Source organism: Oncorhynchus mykiss, chromosome 3, assembly GCF_057628025.1.
Source record: "Oncorhynchus mykiss isolate SJ-2025 chromosome 3, ASM5762802v1, whole genome shotgun sequence".
NCBI lineage: Eukaryota > Metazoa > Chordata > Actinopteri > Salmoniformes > Salmonidae > Oncorhynchus > Oncorhynchus mykiss.
This window is the reverse complement of record NC_143024.1, coordinates 85765604-85786148: the sequence shown is the minus strand read 5'-3', so window position 1 is coordinate 85786148 and position 20545 is coordinate 85765604. Positions and strand designations below refer to the sequence as shown.

Here is a 20545-nt window from a genome sequence, read left to right as displayed (position 1 = left end):
ATCTGAGCAACAAACTCAAAGAACATACCAACTGCTCCCAGCAACAACTAACACAGTACATACCAACGACCAACATGCTATAACCCTCAGCCATCAACTTCCTCCCTCAGCAATGATCAATATCACAATCAATCTCTCTGCAATGACTTCCCAGCAACAATCTCACTTCTGAACAGAAGAACACTGGCTTTCATATAGCTTCAGAAGGAATGGGTAATTGGAGACAGCTGCATCTTGACGAGGGGGCGGGGTCAGCTCCAATTAGCCATGGATTCAACCAATCAGCTGCTGGGGGATTTCAGGAAGCCATCTCCTGAAACACTCAAATACACAAACTTCAACACAGAAACTGGGGAACGTAACATATGGCAGTGAAGCTTGTCTGGAGGTTAGATAACACAGTGTCCAAGGAAGGGCCAGAAGTATACAGAATGGTGTCGTCTGCGTAGAGGTGGATCAGAGAATCACCAGCAGCAAGAGCGACGTCATTGATGTTTACAGAAAAGAGTCGGCCCGAGAATTGAACCCTGTGGCACCCCCATGGAGACTGCCAGAGATCCGGACAACAGGCCCTCTAATTTGACACACTGAACTCAGAGAAGTAGTTGGTGAGGCAGTCTTTTGAGAAACCAAGCCTGTTGATTCTGCCGATAAGAATGTGGTGAATGACAGGACTAGTGCGGGTTCCATATTATCTCCTGATTGAAGTATTAGCTCGTCATAAGTACTTTAATACATTTCGTAAAATTAAGTTTAAACAAAGTGATAAAGCAAGCGGGTTCACCACTATCTCTTGATTGAAGTACCGACATAAATTCCATGTAGCATACGACAAAAAGGTCCAAAAAGTCCCTTTAAAAATAATTTCAAAGATCTCCATAAGCATGGTCAGTTGACTCACAACATCCTCAAGAAAAGCAACAGTTTATCATGAAAAAACACATCAGGGGAGAGCACGAACCCAGTCCCCCACTACCATAAATTATGCAATCGAGATTTCCACATTTGGGAAATTCGCAGGGGTCAGCACAGCCAGAGTGCAATGGCTGAGCCTCGCCCTGGGTGAACTACCTTCTTGATCACAGTATCTCCCTTGCCAGGTAAGTATGACTTGAATACATCAGTGGAGGGCAACTCTCTCCAGTGCCAACATTTTGGGCTGACGGTAACCACTTTGTGTTCTGATAATATCACATCACATCGACCTGCGTTAAATGCCGTTTAGGAATGCACTTGCAGACAGAGTGGTGAAAAAGTTGTTTATTTTGTTTACTAGACTATATCAGTGAAGCAAGGGTTCTAATTCCACCCTGGAAAACACAGGGCCATCAGACATCAGTCCAGTTCCACTCCTCACCAGCATTATTTCCTTTGATCATTTGAACAGGGCGAAGGAGTACCAAGCACACACAAGCTGCATTCAGTAACGATTATCGTGCTGACCCCTGTGAATTTCCCAAATGTGGAAATCTCAATTGCATAATTTATGGCAGTGGGGGACTAAGTTCACGCTCTCCCCTGATGCTTGGTAGCAGGCTTGAGGAAGACTTGAGTCAACTGACCGGGCTTATGAAGATCTTTGAAGTCAGTTGTGAAAGAGACGTTGTGGACCAATCGAAAGGTGGACTAATGGAAAGGTGGAAACATTTGTTTGTAGCCAAACAGTGTTGGCATTTTGTGGAAACATCATGTTGCGAAATGCAGCCCCATGCGCTTCCATACCTTAAGAACATTTTGACATTTGCCATATGGCTAGTGAGAAAGTCCACATTGCAAATGTACGGTCCCTTACTAGACGTCCGAAAACGTTTGTAAAATTTGCGGACGGCGTCGGGCCGTGTGGCAGGGCCGGATCTTCCAGGAAGTCATCAAACGAACTCTCTCGGACATTCGGTTTCCGTTTTATAAAATAATCAAATTTTGGTCATTTTTCCACTGTCCCGGTAAATCCCACAAGAGGGCGAATGGAATCGTATTGCAAATGTATAAAACATCACGAATCACGGCGTGGCCTTTTCTCCTAAACGGAAAATATTTTGAAGCCGAAACTTGGTGAGCACAGGCTTGGCATAATGGGCAGTTGGCCCCTGAACAAGATGGCGTCTAGGCCTCAACGTTTTTTGAGTTATGGCCATTTTTCTGGGATTAAAGGTCCAAAATGAAAATAGAGCAATAATTGTTCCACTTCACGTCAAAGTAAAGGAACCTCCGGTTCTGAGTGCAGCAACCTTGAAAAAAAGAAGGCCCAAAATGAAGCCTGGCCCTAAATGTCATTTGCTTTTGGATGACAGTGAGAGAACTGTTAGGGGGATAAGCACAATTCGACCTCAGGTACGTTCCTGAGGTCCTCCCGATCTGTGCAAGCCTAACCTTGACCGTGTGGCATTAACCTTTAACAGTACAACAGGGTTTTTTGATCTCACCGATTACAATGACATCTCTCCCCATAGGAATACATTGCCTGCTCCCCTAAATTCAACCTAGAGCCTATGTGGGTTAATAATGCCTTATGAACCTGTCTTCAATGACAATCCATCAGGCCACTATGTGGTCTACCTGTGTCGATTCTAAGCTTCCTGGAGCAACCGGAAGTGGTTAAATTCACCCAAAAGTTATTTTGATGTACATAACCTGCAAATGTGAAAATGACTGCATTCAACCCTGTGTAGATCAGCCAATTCTTAACATAAAGACTTAAAACTCAGGATTTTGTAATAGCGTACACATTGGGGTGTGTAGAGACAGACACTGCCTGCATTAGTTAACCTTGTTCGAACTATTAAATAACTGTCAGACCTAGAGTTCTGAAACTTTAGAAACCTGTTCTAGACATCAAGTCGATGTGGGTTACGTGGCTCTAGAAGGTTCTCAGACCGAGAAACAGCCTCGTACATTTGCAATAACTTCAATTCATTTTTGCATCATGAAAATGACGATATTTAGAAATGTCCCAGGGTCGCAAGACTAGGTGCATTGCGACCGCCTCGGCCCATATAGACGGACCCCAACGTTTCTGTCCGATAGCTCATTCGAGGACCCGTAGCAAGGCATGGAAAAAAGTGGATTTTCAGCGCCAATTAGGGTCTTGCTCAGGCACCAAATGACCTATCGAGCCGAAACTTGGGATTCGGGGTCGACTCAGCTAGGCCTACACATAACGTCTGAACTGGACCCGCAGCTAGAACGTAACTATGTGTTTTACGTTTTTATTATGGTTTGAACAGAAGGAGTTGTGAATTTTGGGCCAGCTCTGAAGTATGTGATAGTTGGCTTCTAAACGAGTTGGAAAAAGTGGGTGTGGTGTCAGTTTGTATCAGTTTGGTGTCAGAATGATATCTAATTGACTGATGGACGGTGACTTGCTGGTGACTTTTGTCCATTTGCAATATGTTTAAACAGTGAGGTAACATCACCAAAGTGACATTCTGAAATCAACCCCAACGAGTGATGGAGAGGAACCAGAATCACTGCCCAGCCATCCCGAGTTCATCGGACCAGTCAATTTCGCATTTCTGCAGGATTTTTGAGCATGCCAAATTCGTGATGGTAAATGCCCATTAAACCATATTGCAAATGCACAGTGCATTTGCAACAATGAAAAAAACATCACCAAATGGACATGATGAAATCAACACAACAAGCAATTGAGAGGAACCACTATCATTGCCCAGTCATCCTGTGTTCATCAGGCCAGTCAATTTTGCATTGCAGGATTTTTGAGCATGTCAAATTCGTGATGGTACATGGCAAATGGACATAACATCCTGATTTGGCATTTTCAAATCTTTCATATGGCATTTGGCCCCAAAAAAAGTGACTTTTGACTTCCTATGAAATCATATTGCAAATGGAGAAAACATATGCCTTATGCACAAGTAAAAAATGTTGATAATAAATTGGACAAAAGTATATTTACACAGTTCTTACACATGTGTAATTGATAAAAAAATCTAAAGAATTTCAAAAAACGATCCAGAAAGCACTTTTTTAAGGGGGTGATAAGTTTTTGAATTCTTTTTCAGTTTTTCAAAATGTTACTTTTGTTGCGAAATGCAGCCCCCAATTGAGCTTCCAATATGAAATTGTCCATTCATGCACTACTCCTCCTTAGCACAGAACAATGCACTAGGATTTCAACATTCAGAGCTTTTGTGTATTTATTCTGGCTAGTAGGATAGCTGCATGGGAAACTGTTGCTCATGATGTATTTGTCAGGTGTCATTGTATTTGTCTTTTTTTTCTCACAAGGCTGAAATATGTGCCCTCGCTTTGAAATATTACCAAGGTTTGTTTGTATTTCATCCAACTATCTGTGCTAAAAAGTGATGGCTACAGCATATGTCATTTCTTCCATTTTTTGAGTGACCAAAAGTTCAAGCTGTTTGTCTAATTGGTGAAAATGCAATGTCTGTTTATCAGACTCACTTTGACTTTAAATGGCGTACCAAGACTTGTTCCTTTGCTTACGGCCATACCAGCCTGAATACGCCCTGATCTCGGAAGCTAAACAGGATTGGGCCTGGTTAGTACTTGGATGGGAGACCGCCTGGGAATACCAGGTGCTGCAAGCTTTTGGTCCACTAGGGTGTGCTCTTGCATTATTTCATCAGTAACACTGCTTTGTAGTAAGCATTTGATGCTGAATTGACTAAATGCAGCGTCTATGTGCTAGTCTCCCCTGCCCTTTTATTACGATCAAAGTTCCTTGTGCTGTCAGGGAGCCTTTGATTTATGAGACAAATAAGAATATCCTTACTGAATGCAGCTTGTGTGTGCTTGGTACTCCTTGGCCCTGTTCAAATGATCAAAGGAAATAATGCTGGTGAGGAGTGGAACTGGACTGATGTCTGATGGCCCTGTGTTTTCCATGGTGGAATGAGAACCATTCTTTTACGGAGTAAATCAAAAGCACAAGAGAATGTGAGATGTTATCGATAATAAATCAATTGGTTTCATGCATTTGTCTCTGTGTGTGTGTGTGTGTGTGTGTGTCTGAATGTGATTGTATTTCGTCATATCGCATACATTTGTGATATCAGACAGGTTAAGATATTAAAAAGTCATTGGTGATTTTTTTTCTACAGTGTTGCATGATGGGAATCTCGTGCTTCACCGATATAGTCTAGTAAACAAAATAAACAACTTTTTCACCACTCTGTCTGCAAGTGCATTCCTAAACGGCATTTAACGCAGGTCGATGTGATATTATCAGAACACAAAGTGGTTACCGTCAGCCCAAAATGTTGGCACTGGAGAGAGTTGCCCTCCACTGATGTATTCAAGTCATACTCACCTGGCAAGGGAGATACTGTGATCAAGAAGGCATGTCACCCAGGGCGAGGCTCAGACATTGCACTCTGGCTGTGCTGACCCCTGCGAATTTCCCAAATGTGGAAATCTCGATTGCACAATTTATGGTAGTGGGGGACTGCGTTCGCGCTCTCCCCTGATGTCTTGTTTAATGATAAACTGCTGCATTGGAAACTGTTGCTCACGATGTATTTGTCAGGTGTCATTGTAATTGTCTGTTTTTTCTCACAAGGCTGAAATATGTGCCCTCGCTTTGAAATGTTACCAAGGTTTGTTTGTATTTCATCCAAACTATCTGTGTTAAAAAGTGATGGCTACAGCATATGTCATTTCTTCCACTTTTTGAGTGACCCAAAGTTCAAGCTGCTTGTCTATTTGGTGAAAATGCAATGTCTGTTTATCAGACTCACTTTGACTTTAAATGGCGCACCAAGACTTGTTCCTTTGCTTACGGCCATACCGGTCTGAGTGATCACTTCCTGTTTGGAAAGTGAGACAGGTGTTGGTAATTAAGTCGTGAGTGAGTGAGTGAGTGAGTGAGTGAGCGAGTGAGTGAGTGTTTGTTTGCTTGAGAGCTTTTTTGGTTATTTTCAACGTTTTTTGAAGTATAATTTAGATTTTTGCATTTGAAAAAGTTTAAGTTTGATTCGTTTTTCCCCCTTTGCAGTTTTGCTGCTTGGGCGAAAGTTTTTGGCCTCTTTTTTTTTGTTTAATATGACGGACAACATGGCAATGACTAACGGAATGGACAAGGACAAAGAAAATGCTCAACGTAAGAAACATGGAGATGAAGGAGGAATGAAATATGGCAAAGATTTTACAGTGGCAGTGGAGTTGATGGGAGAAGATACATTTACAACGATGGAATTACTACGTGCGATTAAAGAGGTGTGTGGAGAGGTGGTGGGATGTAGAGTAAAAGGAGAAAGAAAGTACGAGGTCACGATGAGAAATGGAAAAGGAAAAGAGCACTTAATGGATGGCTTTATGACTAAAGAAACAAGAATAATGGCATTAGACATGGTTTCCAATTAACTAATAGTCTCTTTCATGAATCTGCTTGTATACATGGAAGAGAGTGCTATATTGGCCAAGCTATGTAGCTGGGGTGTATCAGCAGTCTCTGAAATCAGGAGGAGAGTTTGGCCAGGGACGGATATAGCAGATTGCACGAGATACTGCAAAGTGAAATTCACTGATACTGTGAAATCATTACCGTACTCTACAAAGTTTGACACACTTGAAGGTGGAGAGTACTTTAGAGTTATACACGATAAGCAGGTCAGAGTTTGTAGGCTTTGTATTCAGCCTTGAAGGACTGCCCTGAATTCAGATGTTATAAGTGCGGGAAGCAAGGGCATTATGCAAGAAAATGTGAAGGTGGAAAGGAAAGGGCATTTTGCAAAGGATGTCGGATGAGAACTAACGAGTGCAACTGCGGAGAGGTTGTGAATGAGGAGGGGAGCCAGGACCTTTTTGTGGAAGCTGATGTATCACCACGAGCAGAAGAAGACGATGGAGGAGAGGACGTGGTGGAGGGTGGAGAGACGGAGAAAAGAAGATGTGAGAAGATGGAACAGGAGACTCATTAAATAGGGAGCAGTATGGATTCAGAAATAAGAAGAGGGAGTTTTCAGGAGGAGGGGGGAAGTGGGCTGGGTGGAGGCACTGGGGACTCACAGATTTTTTTTGTGTGTGGGGGGGGGGGGGGGGGGGGGGCTCGGGCTATGTGGGTGCCTCGGAAGGAGGTGAAGTGGAGGGGAGTGGGACGCTGACAACGATACAGGAGACGGAAATGGATACAGGAAGCACAACAGGCATAGGAAAGAAGAATTTGAGTTGGTTGGAAGAGATGGATTTTGAGTCAATTTCAGATTCAGAAGACATGGAAAAGATTGATAGAACAAGGGGAGGCTACAGGAAGAGGAAAGCGTCGGTGTCGGTGAAAAAGAACGGAAAAGGAAGAAAACATGACAACAGGTAGAAGATAATGAGAAAATATATATATTTTTTATTATTTATTGGAATGGTTCATTTTTTGTCAATCAATGCGAATGGTTTAAGAACAATGGAAAAATTTCAAAGAATAGTAAAAATGAAGAATTCAGAGATTTTATGCCTTCAAGAAACACATTGGGACAATGTATGTATTTTAGAAGTTAAAAAAATATGGAGAGATTTTATTTTTGTTAACAATGGCAGGAGGAATTCAAGTGGTGTTGATATTTTATTGAGGAAGGATGTAGTAGATAATGTGAAACATATATATAATGATAATAATGGGAGGATTTTAATTTTAGATTTTGAATATATGAGTATGGTTTTTAGAATTATAAATATTTATGCGCCTAATACTGAAATAGAGCACAAAGATTTATTTTTAGAATCAGGAAAATGGTGTGAGGGAAACTGTGTTGTAGTTGGGGATTTTAATGTTAAAATGGATAGACTGGATATGACAAGATGAGCTATTTTTAGAAGTGATCTAGGTATCTAGGGGGGTTTTAAAGAAGATGATGTTAGAAAAAGGAATGATTGATAGATGGAGAGAGGAAAATCCAGACAAAATATAATTTTCTAGAAGGCAGGTGGTTTTAGGGGATTTGAAACAAACAAGGATAGATCTGGGTTTAGTAAAATAAGGTTTAAGGAATTTTATGAAAGATATTAAGTATGTTTTTACAACTTTTAGTGATCATGCAGGTTTAACATTTTCAGTGGGCTTAGATAAGGAAAAAACAGGGGTGGAATATGGTGTATGAATGCAGGGTATTTAGAAGATGAGGAATATGGGAAACAACTTAAATCTTTGATAGCATGTGAAATGGAGGATAAGCAGAAAGAGAATGATAAGTGTTTATGGTGGGACAAGGTTAAGGAAAAAATTAAAGTTTTTAGTGTAAAATATGCAAGGAAAAAGAGAGGTAGGGTGAAAAGAGAAGAAAATGAGTTGAGAGCTAAATTGGATGAAGAAATGGGGAAGTGTGACAGTGAGCCTAATTATAATATAGAAACGTTTTTGGATTTAAAAGCACAATTGAGTAAATATGAAATAGATAAGTGTAAGGGTGCAATTATAAGAAGTAAGGCAAAGTATGTTTTGGATGGGGAGAAATGTACTTCATTTTTTCTTGGTTTAGAGAAGAATAAACAGAGGAGAACATATATTAGAGAGATTGAAAATGTAAAAGGTGAAGTTGTCAATGATTACGTAGAGATTTTAGAAACAGTGCAGAATTTTTATAAGGATTTATTTAAGAAAGGGGAGGTGGATGAGGGGTGTGTAAAGGAGATATTGGATAGTGTGGATGTGCAAGTTGATGTAGAGGATAAACAAATGTGTGATGGGAAGATAACAGTGAATGAAGTTAAAGATGCGATTAAGGGTTTACAAGTAAATAAGAGTCCTGGAGTAGATGGAATAATTGCAGAGTTGTATAAAATTGTTAGAACAATTATGAATAAATGAATAAACAATATCCTAATTTTAAATGGAACTGTAACTAAGTAAACTTATACTCTGTTTTATTATATCTGATTAACAATATGAGTTCATAAGAAGGGATTGTGTGACACGGACAAGGAGTAATTAAAGTTAATGAACACCATTCCAACTAGAAAGAAAGGAATGGTCTGTGGATTAAGTAAACAGATTATGTAGTTAACCTATGGTTGAACCGACAAAACTGAGCTCTGGGGTGTATTAGATAAGGCTGTGAGTGGATTCCTAGGTTTTCTGTTAATTAGAACTGTCAGCTAAGTGGTGATCGATAATGTTGAGGGGTCAAAAAGTGAATTCAGTTGTGTTGTGTGTCCTGTGTATGTGCTGGGGGGGTCAGAATGAACTCAGAATGAACCTTTAAAGTTCACTTTGACCCGGTCTGGAGGAGGAGATTCATTTTAGGAGCAATGAAATGATGTCATGTATATTAACTGTTGCTCGTGATAACGTGGCAGCGCGCTCTGAGAATAAATTATGTTACCTAGTATTGAAATGGCTGGTCTATGTCTATTTTATGCAAACAAGAATCTTATAAATTCTCATAAAATAGATTAAGGGTTTTCAATTAATGAAAACACATTGGCATAATTAAATGACAGTAACAATTGGTCCTTCGAGCCGGATTCCACTAACTTGCCTCTGTCGTCCGAAGGGAAATCCGAAAGCCGTGCACGGACGGGTCTTGACTCGTTATTTAAAGACCTGGCCTCTGGATTGAGGTTTAAAAAAACAGGCCAGTATTGATCTGAAGGCAACAGAGAAGGTGACGGAATCGAACCGGCATTGCTTTTCCCAGTCTACAGGACGAAGGTAAATAGTCTTTTTTCTCGAATTTGGGAGGAATTATTTAAGATATTTTTGATTGAATGTGCTAAAGGAGTTTGGATTTAAATAATGATAGGTGCTTGAATATTCTGAACAAATACACTAGGTTTCTACTTTGTGTTTTAACCAAAATCGTTAGGAAGGAAGGAAACGGATCTGAAAGGACTCGTGGTAAGGTGCACTACCATAAATAAAATAAAACGTAATAAATCCTGGTTCTGCAAGCCGAAGGGTTATTAAGGGTGGGATATAGTAAGTTTTGTTAGATAGGACGGTCGTTCTGTACAAATAGGATAGCCATTAATTCAAAAGACATACCTAAATATAATTTAGGCTTGGTGAGAAGGCAGGGTAACCTAGGCGAACGGAAAAATTGAACCTATTCAATACTGAAAAAAAGTAATATCCAAGGAGGTGGAGAGGGAAAGCTAGTCTAAGAAGTGAGATATGAGATATTAATGTTGAAAGTCCCAAGGAACAATAGTTTATAATGAGCTTATAATTGTATACGGGTGAAATTTAATGTCCGATCAAAAGTCAAATCTATAGACGAAGTTTCCAGAAAGGAGAAATACATATAGAAACCCATACACATTGATTATTATTAAAGAGACACACACATAGTCAGACATGAGAGCAACTAAATTAACTGAGTAACGGTAAATAGAATATTCATAGGAATGTGAAAAAAATGTGGAAAAACAGAATGAACAGGGGTTACACATAGCCGGAGTTTGGCTTTCAGGAAGCAAAAAAGAGAGTTGAGGGTGAAAATAGGAGGAAACCCAAAAAGAGCCAAGATGCGCTGCCCTCCGCTCCTGCAGATAAAAAACTTAGCCAATTGGGTGGGGGTGAGGGTAACAAACTATATCCTTCTCAAGTATACCAAGAATACAGAGGTAATCTTGTCGATGAAATAGTGGTTGTGAGAATACGGCTGCAGGAGCTACCTGCAATATCAGCACCCATATATGTGAAGCCTGCTGAAGCCGAGGGAGGGATAATGGAGGTAGAAAAAGGAAAAAAGTTGAGAAAAGTGGATAAGGTGAGTCAAAAGAAAAAGATCAAATGTTTTAATTGTAATGAAACTGGACATTTCGCCCGGGAGTGTAACACTCCCTTCAAACGTCACCACCAAGATTGTAATTTAACTAAGGGGAAGATCAGAGGCGACAATCGGGTAAAAAAAAGGGATCAGATACAAAGAGAGCGAGATTAATGAGAATCCTCGCTGAGGAAAGCTTTTAAATTAGGGCTATTTTCTGTTGTCCCGATGCCGGAGTTATGAATACAGACAATTGTAAAATGGGTCTATTTGCGGAGGATCTCATTCAGTTCCATAGCGTTGGTGGTATAGTGGTGAGCAAAACAGTCTTACAAACTGCAGGACAGGGTTTGGTTCCCAGCCAAGGTGTTAACTAAAAAAAAAAAATCTCGGAGTTTCGGTTGTAATTAAACTAATTGTATGTTTTGCAGAGAAAGTTATTGTCACTAGTATTGGTATAAGATATAAACTGAACGTTTTCAATAGTTTGTTTGGTTCAAATTGAAAGACTAATACATTCAACTGAAAATAAGGATGGAGCGAATTTTGATGCAAGACGATGTCAGTTCACTAAATTATCTGTTTGAATAATGTATTGGGAATAGAGTCGTAATTAAAATGCTGAATCAAAGACGAGACAGTTATTTAAATCTAATGAATTCTAAATAATAACGAAGACACAATTACGATAGATTTGTGCCCATCAAAATGTTCTTATAAATGTATCGAATTGAGAGATGAGAGATGTTGATTGATGTTGTAAATTCTAATTCAAGATTCAACAGATGTGATAAATTAGGTTTGGTTTATCGAACCCGTACGTACTACTGTTGCAGCAGACAACCAACAATTATTTACGTTGCGCCTCGGCTCTAGGTTGAGCGCTTGTTGTTGATGACATCACTCGCAAGGCACTTTTGTCGCCACGGAAATGATGTTGTGACTGGGGGTAACGGAGAAGATTGTGTCTTTTAGAAGGAAAATGCGTGCATTATTGTTTTGAGTCACTTTTCAGAAGTTGCTAAAAATTTCAAAATACATTTTTAAAAGTAGTTGTAAGTCGTCAGGGTAGTCAGGAAGGATGCTAAAAAAAACTAGCAGCAGATTCGCTAGGTGGACATCATTGATTTGTGGCGTTCATTTGGACTGTATTTGGCTATGAGAAAGGGAGATCTGAATGTCTGAATCGTAAAACATAGTGATAATGGATTCTGATGGTTATTGATTCCTGGTTTGATTGTTTAAGTAACACCAATGCATTTGAGCACTGTTTCCATTATGTGGAACAATGTTAGGGTATTAATGTTGAAAAGCAACCTCTACAGTAAAAAACAATTGCATATGTTTTGGGAAATTAGCTAGGTTGAATTTGGTTATTTCAGCTTTTCCCCTGATACATAGACATCTGTAACAGGGGCAAGTTGTTTCTTGAGGAACATACAGACTGTGTTTTGTTTTATTGAGATGTAAACATGAGTCTCTGAGTAATATTGTCATCTGAAGCATTATGGTAGGGAGTTTTTGTATAGTTTGTTTTTTGCTGATAAAAGTGTTTTGTTTATTTGGTTACTGTTTATTGTTTATTTTAGGAGTTGATTTAACATAATTAAACATTGTATTCTGGTGTGTTTAAGTAGGATTCCTTCCTCTGGGACGGATGGAAGTTATCTAAAATATGTAAGTTGAAGGAGCCATGGGAGAATGTGTTTACATTTTAATTAAATATCTGGGATTAAATTACTGATTTCTTACACTGAGGAATGTACTGCATTTGCGACAGAGGGAAAAAGTAATACATTAGATAAATGTTATCAGGTTAATTGTATCCAAGGGTAGCATGTTCATTTAAGTATACATATACATTGACGTTGTTTAAAACTTATGATTAATGATTTGAGGTAAAGGGGAATTATCATTAGGTTTAGTTTATAGTTCACTTTTGAGTTTCTGAATCAATGTAGCATAGTGAATGCTAGTTAGGCGTTTTGTGTTCTTCTGGGAGAATGGGAGTTTTATTGTCTCTTTTAGATGTTTTCTGGGATTATAATCTTGGGGAGAGTGGGTGAGATTGAGGCCATAAACGACCAAATTGAAAAAGGCCTGGAAGTTTAGTTTATTCATTAAGGTTTGCAAATATACACACATAAAACATTTGTTAGGACTATTTGTTATAGTGCAAAGGTATTTTAAAGAGGCACGCTCACATATGGAACTTTATGAGTTTTTATTTTATGAGTTTTAATTATACAAGTGAATTTTTTGATTTTAAGGATAAAGGGCTCTTTAATATGTCTAATGTGGTATGGAACATGACTATAAAAGGGTGGTATGACCTTTGACCTTATCATGGCTATCTCTTGGGGTCTGATCAGCCTCAGGGGAGAGCCATTTGTATATTGAATTTTTTGTGCATTTGGGTTACTAGTTTTAACGTAAATTAATTATAATGGAGTTTTAGTTTTGGGTTAGAATTATAGTTAGAACCGCAGATGAGAAAGTGGTTCAGGATTCGGTTTTACAACATTAGCTGTGAAGTTTTTGAATTGGCTATTATTGATTTGGTATTACAATAGAAAAAAATCCTATTTATCATTGAGAATAAATAGGGGAAGATAAGATACTTTGAGGTTTGGATAGGAGATATATTAAGCCAATAGGGCAGGAAATTACATAGAAAAATAAGTTTCAGTTCTTAGGGGTGATAAATTACTGTAGATAAGGTATTCTACACTATGCAACATATATTAAATTATTGATGAAACTGATTTTAAGGTTACTTCATGTTATTGTCAGATAAATCAAATGAAATGTATTTATATAGCCCTTCGTACATCAGCTGATATCTCAAAGTGCTGTACAGAAACCCAGCCTAAAACCCCAAACAGCAATGCAGGTGTAGCACAGTGGCTAGGAAAAACTCCCTAGAAAGGCCAAAACCTAGGAAGAAACCTAGAGAGGAACCAGGCTATGTGGGGGGGCCAGTCCTCTTCTGGCTGTGCCGGGTGGAGATTATAACAGAACATGGCCAAGATGTTCAAATGTTCATAAATGACCAGCATGGTCCAATAATAATAAGGCAGAACAGTTGAAAATGGAGCATGGAGCAGCAGCATGGCCAGGTGGACTGGGGGCAGCAAGGAGTCATCATGTCAGGTAGTCCTGAGGCGTGGTCCTAGGGCTCAGGTCCTCCGAGAGAGAGAGAAAGAGAGAATTAGAGAGAGCACACTTAAATTCACACAGGACACCGAATAGGACAGGAGAAGTACTCCAGATGTAACAAACTGACCCTAGCCCCCCGACACATAAACTACTGCAACATAAATACTGGAGGCTGAGACAGGAGGGGTCAGGAGACACTGTGACTCCATCCGAGGACACCCCCGGACAGGGCCAAACAGGAAGGATAAGATACTGTGGATCCCTGAAGGAAAGAGCTTATTAGTGTAGGAAGCATTTGATATGGTTAGCATTTGTTTTGGCTTTGTTTGATTATTAGGAGGTTTTTATTTAAATAGTATTGAATTTGAAAGGGATATATGACTTCTATGATGATTAGGATTATTGTTAGGATCAAGATAGATTGATAAAGGAAATGCAAGGACTTTAGAGATTGCCACTCAGACACGTTTTTTTCTAAAATCAATAATTTTAGATAAAGTCAAACAGCGAGACGCTTAGTGGTATTTGAGAGATAGGAGGGAAAAGGGTTACTGTTTAAATCGATAAATATATATTTAAGAAAATATATAAGTTGCACAGATACTTCTTAAAGTAGAAAAGACACTTGACAGAGAATTCGTACAGGATTGACATGAATGGACGCCCAAGGGAGAATTGGACATGTGGAAAATGAAAGGGGCGCTCCTACATGATGATGTCAGACATAAGAATAATTTACTAATCTTACCTAAGTCATTGTTTAGAGTAGGCAAGGTGGTTACCTGGGCAGAGCCAGGTATCAAAGGGGGGATGGGTAAATTGTGTTCTAGGATAGGATGTGACCTACTGGATATTAAAATTAAAAAATTAAAAAAAATAGCTAACAAGTAGGTATAGAAGTTAAAGATATAATCAGATAGAACAAATGAGAAACTGTTTGTTAACCAAACCTGTATGTCCAAGATTTTATGCACTACAGGTGAATTACAGGTGAAGTCACTCAATCCAGTCCCTGAGGCCTGTTGGGGGGAACATACCAAGGACTCCTGGTGACAGCTAGCTGAAAGAGCTACCCGGATTCATATCACACTGCGGGAGGGTAAGACACATTGAGACTGTCGAACAATAACAGTGTTCGAGAGGAGAACTGGAATTAACAGAATTCTGGGGGCTATCTCTCGAATGAAGATTTCCTTACCTGTCATTCCATCCCTGTTTTTGTTCATAGAAGTGAAAGTGTGTCTGGCTCTTGCTAATGATGTGTTCTCTGGAAGAGGGTAGGGCTTTATGGGTGGGCTGTCCATCCTGAGCTGTCTGGTTGTGGGACCTTATTCCTGATACCCCACCATACCCCTGTCTGCGCATTATGCCCTGAATATATTCTACCATGCCCAGAAATCTGCTCCTTTTATTCTTTGTCCCCAACACTCTAGGCGACCAGTTTTGATAGCCTTTAGCCGCACGCTCATACTACTCCTCCTCTGTTCCGTGGGTGATGTGGAGGTAAACCCAGGCCCTGCATGTCCTCAGGCACCCTCATTTGTTGACTTCTGGGATCGAAAAAACCTTGGTTTCATGCATGTCAACATCAGAAGCCTCCTCCCTAAGTTTGTTTTACTCACGGCTTTAGCACACTCTGCTAACCCTGATGTCCTTGCCGTGTCTGAATCCTGGCTCAGGAAGGCCACCAAAAATTCTGAGATTTCCATACCCAACTATAACACTTTCCGTCAAGATAGAACTGCCAAAGGGGGAGGAGTTGCAGTCTACTGCAGAGATAGCCTGAAAAGTAATGTCATACTTTCCAGGTCCATTCCCAAACAGTTCGAACTACTAATTTTAAAAATTACTCTCCAGAAATAAGTTGCTGCCTGCTACCGACCCCCCTCAGCTCCCAGCTGTGCCCTGGACACCATTTGAGAATTGATCGCCCCCCATCTAGCTTCAGAGTTTGTTCTGTTAGGTGACCTAAACTGGGATATGCTTAACACCCCGGCAGTCCTACAATCTAAGCTAGATGCCCTCAATCTCACACAAATCATCAAGGAACCCACCAGGTACAACTCTAAATCTGTGAACAAGGGCACCCTCAGACGTCATCCTGACCAACTGGCCCTCCAAATACACCTCCGCTGTCTTCAACCAGGATCTCAGCGATCACTGCCTCATTGCCTGTATCCGCTACGGATTCGCAGTCAAACGACCACCCCTCATCACTGTCAAACGCTCCCTAAAACATTTCTGCGAGCAGGCCTTTCTAATCGACCTGGCCCAGGTCATTCTTTAAAAGTAACTTTCTCACCATTTTAGATAAGCATGCTCCGTTCAAAAAATGCAGAACTAAGAACAGATATAGCCCTTGGTTCACTCCAGACCTGACTGCCCTCGAAAAGCACAAAAACATCCTGTGGCGGACTGCAATAGCATCAAATAGTCCCCGCGATATGCAACTGTTCAGGGAAGTCAGGAACCAATACACGCAATCAGTCAGGAAAGCAAAGGCCGGCTTCTTCAGGCAGAAATTTGCACCCTGTAGCTCTAACTCTAACTCCAAAAAACTATAGTTTTGGCAATTCGGTTAGGACATCTACTTTGTGCATAACATAAGTCATATTTCCAACAATTGTTTACAGACAGAATATTTCACTTATAATTCACTGTACCACATTTCAAGTGGGTCAGAAGTGTATATACACTAAGTAGACTGTGCCTTTAAACAGCTTGGAAAATTCCAGAAAATGATGTCATGGCTTTTGAAGCGTCTGATAGGCTAATTGACATCATTTGATTCAATTGGAGGTGTACCTGTGGATGTATATCAAGGCCTACCTTCAAACTCAGTGCCTCTTTGCTTGACATCATGGGAAAATCAAAAGAAATCAGCCAAAAATTGTAGACAAGTCTGGTTCATCCTTTGGAGCAATTTCCAAACGCCTGAAGGTACCACGTTCATCTGTACAAACAATAGTACGCAAGTGTCTGCTAGAGATGAACGTGCAAATCAATCCCAGAACAACAGCAAAGGACCTTGTGAAGATGCTGGAGGAAACAGGTACAAAAGTATCTATATCCAAAGCAAAACGAGTTCTATATCGACATAACCTGAAAGACCCGCTCAGCAAGGAAGAAGCCACTACTCCAAAACCACCATTAAAAAAGCCAGACTACGGTTTGCAACTGCACATGGGGACAAAGATCATACTTTTTGGAGAAATGTCCTCTGGTCTGATGAAACAAATATAGAACTGTTTGGCCATAATGACCATCGTTATGTTCTGAGGAGAAATGGGGAGGCTTGCAAGCCGAAGAACCCCATCCCAATTGTGAAGCACAGGGGTGGCAGCATCATGTTGTGGGGGTGCTTTGCTGCAGGACGGACTGGTGCACTTAACAAAATAGATGGCATCATGAGGCAGAAAAAGTATGTGGATATATTGAAGCAACATCTCAAGACATCAGTCAGGAAGTTAAAGCTTGGTCGCAAAAAGGTCTTCCTAATGGACAATGACCCCAAGCATACTTCCAAAGTTGTGCAAAATGGATTAAGGACAGCAAAGTCAAGGTATTGGAGTGGTCATCACAAAGCCCTCACCTCAATCTCATAGAAAATATGTGGGCAGGAATGAAAAGGCGTGTGTGAGCAAGGCCTACAAACCTGAATTCATTACACCAGCTCTGTTAAGAGGAATGGGCCAAAATTCACCCAATTTATTGTGGGAAGCTGGTAGAAGGCTACCTGAAATGTTTGACCAAAGTTAAACAATTCAAAGGCAATGCTACCAAATACTAATTGAGTGTATGTAAACTTCTGGCCCACTGGGAATGTGATGAAAGAAATACAAGCTGAAATAAATCACTCTCTCAACTATTATCCTGACATTTCACATTCTTAAAATAAAGTGGTGATTCTAACTGACCTAAGACGGGGACTTTTTACTCGGATTAAATGCCAGGAAATGTGAAAAACTGAGTTGAAATGTATTTGGCTAAGGTGTATGTAAACTACTGACTTCAACTGTACCATGGCTAATGGCTGTTCTTATGACACAGGCCGTTTGTCGTGGTATTTTGCCCACATACCACAAACCCCAGAGGTGCCTTACTGCTATTATAAACTGGTTGCCAACCTATTTAGAACAGTAAAAAGCATTTTTTTTGTCACACCTGTGGTACACGATCTGATATAACACGTCTTTCAACCAAATCAGCATTCAGGGCTCAAACCACCCAGTTTATAATTGTAAATATGTCCCGTTTGCACATGTGCATAACTATCAATACAGTTGAATTTGCAATTTTATGGCAATTGTGCAGTTATGATGTTCCATATGTTAAGACTACAAACCATTATAAATGGCCTACTATCCTTCCTGTTTGGCCCTGTCCAGGGGTATCATCGGATGGGGCCACAGTGTCTCCTGACCCCTTCTGTCTCAACCTACAGTACTTATGCTGCAGTAGTTTATGTGTCGGGGGGCTAGGGTCAGTCTGTTATATCTGGAGTTTTTCTCCTGTCTTATCCGGTGTCCTATGTGAATTTAAGAATGCTCTCTCTAATTTTCTCTTTCTTTCTTTCTCTCGGAGGACCTGTGCCCTAGGACCATGCCTCAGGACTACCTGGCATGATGACTCCTTGCTGTCCCCAGTCCACCTGGCTGTGCTGCTGCTCCAGTTTCAACTGTTCTGCCTGCGGCTATGGAACCCTGACCTGTTCACCGGACGTGCTACCTGTCCCAGACCTGCTGTTTTCAACTCTTTAGTATGCAGGAGTTGTAGAGATACTCTCAATGATCGGCTATGAAAAGCCAACTGACATTTACTCCTGAGGTGCTGACTTGCTGCACCCTCGACAACTACTGTGATTATTATTATTTGACCATGCTGGTCATTTATGAACATTTGAACATCTTGGCCATGTTCTGTTATAATCTCCACCCGGCACAGCCAGAAGAGGACTGACCACCCCTTTACCTGGTTCCTCTCTAGGTTTCTTCCTAGGTTTTGGCTTTTCTAGGGAGTTCTTCTTAGCCACTGTGCTTCTACACCTGCATTGCTTGCTGTTTTGGGTTTTAGGCTGGGTTTCTGTACAGCACTTTGAGATATCAGCTGATGTAAGAAGGGCTATACAAATACATTTGATTAGATTTACTTGCAAGATTGATTTGATATTTCAATAGGCAAAGGCTACGGACTAAAATCTGGGTTTATAATTGCAATTCAGTTTTGCCATGATTTGCTGAGCTAGTAGCCTATAGCCCCCGATAGGCCGACATCTCATTCCAGGTAAAAGTCCACATCACCCCCTGACCTTAGTTATATTTGTTTTCTTTATTGTTTTGGTTAGATCAGGGTGTGACATGGGTGGTTGGTTTAGTTTTTGTATTGTCTAGGGAATTTTGTATGTCTAGGGGTTTAAATGTCTACGGTGCGTGTCCCCAGCCCGGTACCACCAGTGCCGGCACCACGCACCAGGCCTACAGTGTGCCTCGGCAGTCCAGTACGCCCTGTTCCTCCTCCCCCTACTCCTCCCTGAGGAGCGTATCCCCAGCCCGGTTCTACCAGTTCCGGCACCACGCACCAGACCTACAGTGTGCCTCGGCAGTCCAGTACGCCCTGTTCCTCCTCCCCGCACTCTCCCTGAGGTGCGTGTCCCCAGCCCGGTACCACCAGTGCCGGCACCACGCACCAGACCTACAGTGTGCCTCGGCAGTCCAGTACGCCCTGTTCCTCCTCCCCGCACTCTCCCTGAGGTGCGTGTCCCCAGCCCGGTACCACCAGTGCCGGCACCACGCACCAGGCCTACAGTGCGCGTCGGCAGTCCAGAGCGTCCGGCGACGGTACCCAGTCCGGGACCTCCCGCGACGGGCTACAAGGGCGGAGGGCTCAATGTAAAGAAGGGGGGCGGTGTCCAGAGCCGCCACCAAAGTTAGATGCCCACCCATATACGTTTAGGTTTGCAGTCGGGAGTCCGCACCTTAGGTGGGGGGGTACTGTCACACCCTGACCTTAGTTATCTTTGTTTTCTTTATTATTTTGGTTAGGTCAGGGTGTGACAAGGGTGGTTGGTTTAGTTTTTGTATGTCTTGGTGTTTATATGTCTATGGTTGCCTAGATTGGTTCTCAATCAGAGGCAGCTGTTTATCGTTGTCTCTGATTGGGGACCATATTTAGGTAGCCATATTCCTTGGGTATTTTGTGGGTTATTGTCTATGTATAGTTGCATGTCAGCACGTGTTTATAGCTTCACGTTCGTTTTGTTGCTTTGTATAGTTTAAGTGTTCTTTGTTTATTAAAAGAAGAATGTATGCTTATGTGACACCACAATGACATTCAATGTGGAGAATGATACATTTGCTATAGATCTATGACCATGATCACAACTGATAACTCCCATTTAATTAACTAAATATGGCCATTAATAATTACATAACAAGGCTACAACAACAAACTGAAGTTAGAGGCTATTTACAAAATCCGTTTGCCAGCTCCAGGTAGGCTAAACAAGTGGCATAAATTGATTTGCAATAACTCCAGCGATATTGTAATTTCAACACATTTATTGTATCAAATGGTAGGCTACAGCAGTCTACAATGGCATATTAATTAATAGACTACTTAATGGCCAACAGATGGAAATGTATCATTCTCCACATTTAATGTCAGTTTAATTGTGGACTTTTTCCGATAACAGAAGCATGCAAGAG

At 40.9% G+C, this 20545-nt stretch overlaps 1 long non-coding RNA gene, 2 other non-coding genes and 1 pseudogene across 3 annotated transcripts; 3 read left to right on the top strand and 1 right to left on the bottom strand.

Moving 5' to 3' along the window:
• Window positions 1-944: 944 nt before the first annotated feature.
• Window positions 945-1108, bottom strand: LOC118964354 (U1 spliceosomal RNA). Its single transcript, XR_005051410.1, has one exon. It is a non-coding gene; the product is annotated as a U1 spliceosomal RNA (small nuclear RNA).
• Window positions 1109-4461: 3353 nt separating this feature from the next.
• Window positions 4462-4571, top strand: LOC118964353 (5S ribosomal RNA; annotated as a pseudogene).
• Window positions 4572-5285: 714 nt separating this feature from the next.
• LOC118964355 (U1 spliceosomal RNA) lies at window positions 5286-5449 on the top strand. Its single transcript, XR_005051411.1, has one exon. It is a non-coding gene; the product is annotated as a U1 spliceosomal RNA (small nuclear RNA).
• Window positions 5450-5756: 307 nt separating this feature from the next.
• On the top strand, window positions 5757-10699 carry LOC110520576 (uncharacterized). The gene is made up of 2 exons (XR_005051378.2): window positions 5757-7290; window positions 9465-10699. It is a non-coding gene; the product is annotated as an uncharacterized LOC110520576 (long non-coding RNA).
• The last annotated feature ends 9846 nt before the right edge of the window (window positions 10700-20545 follow it).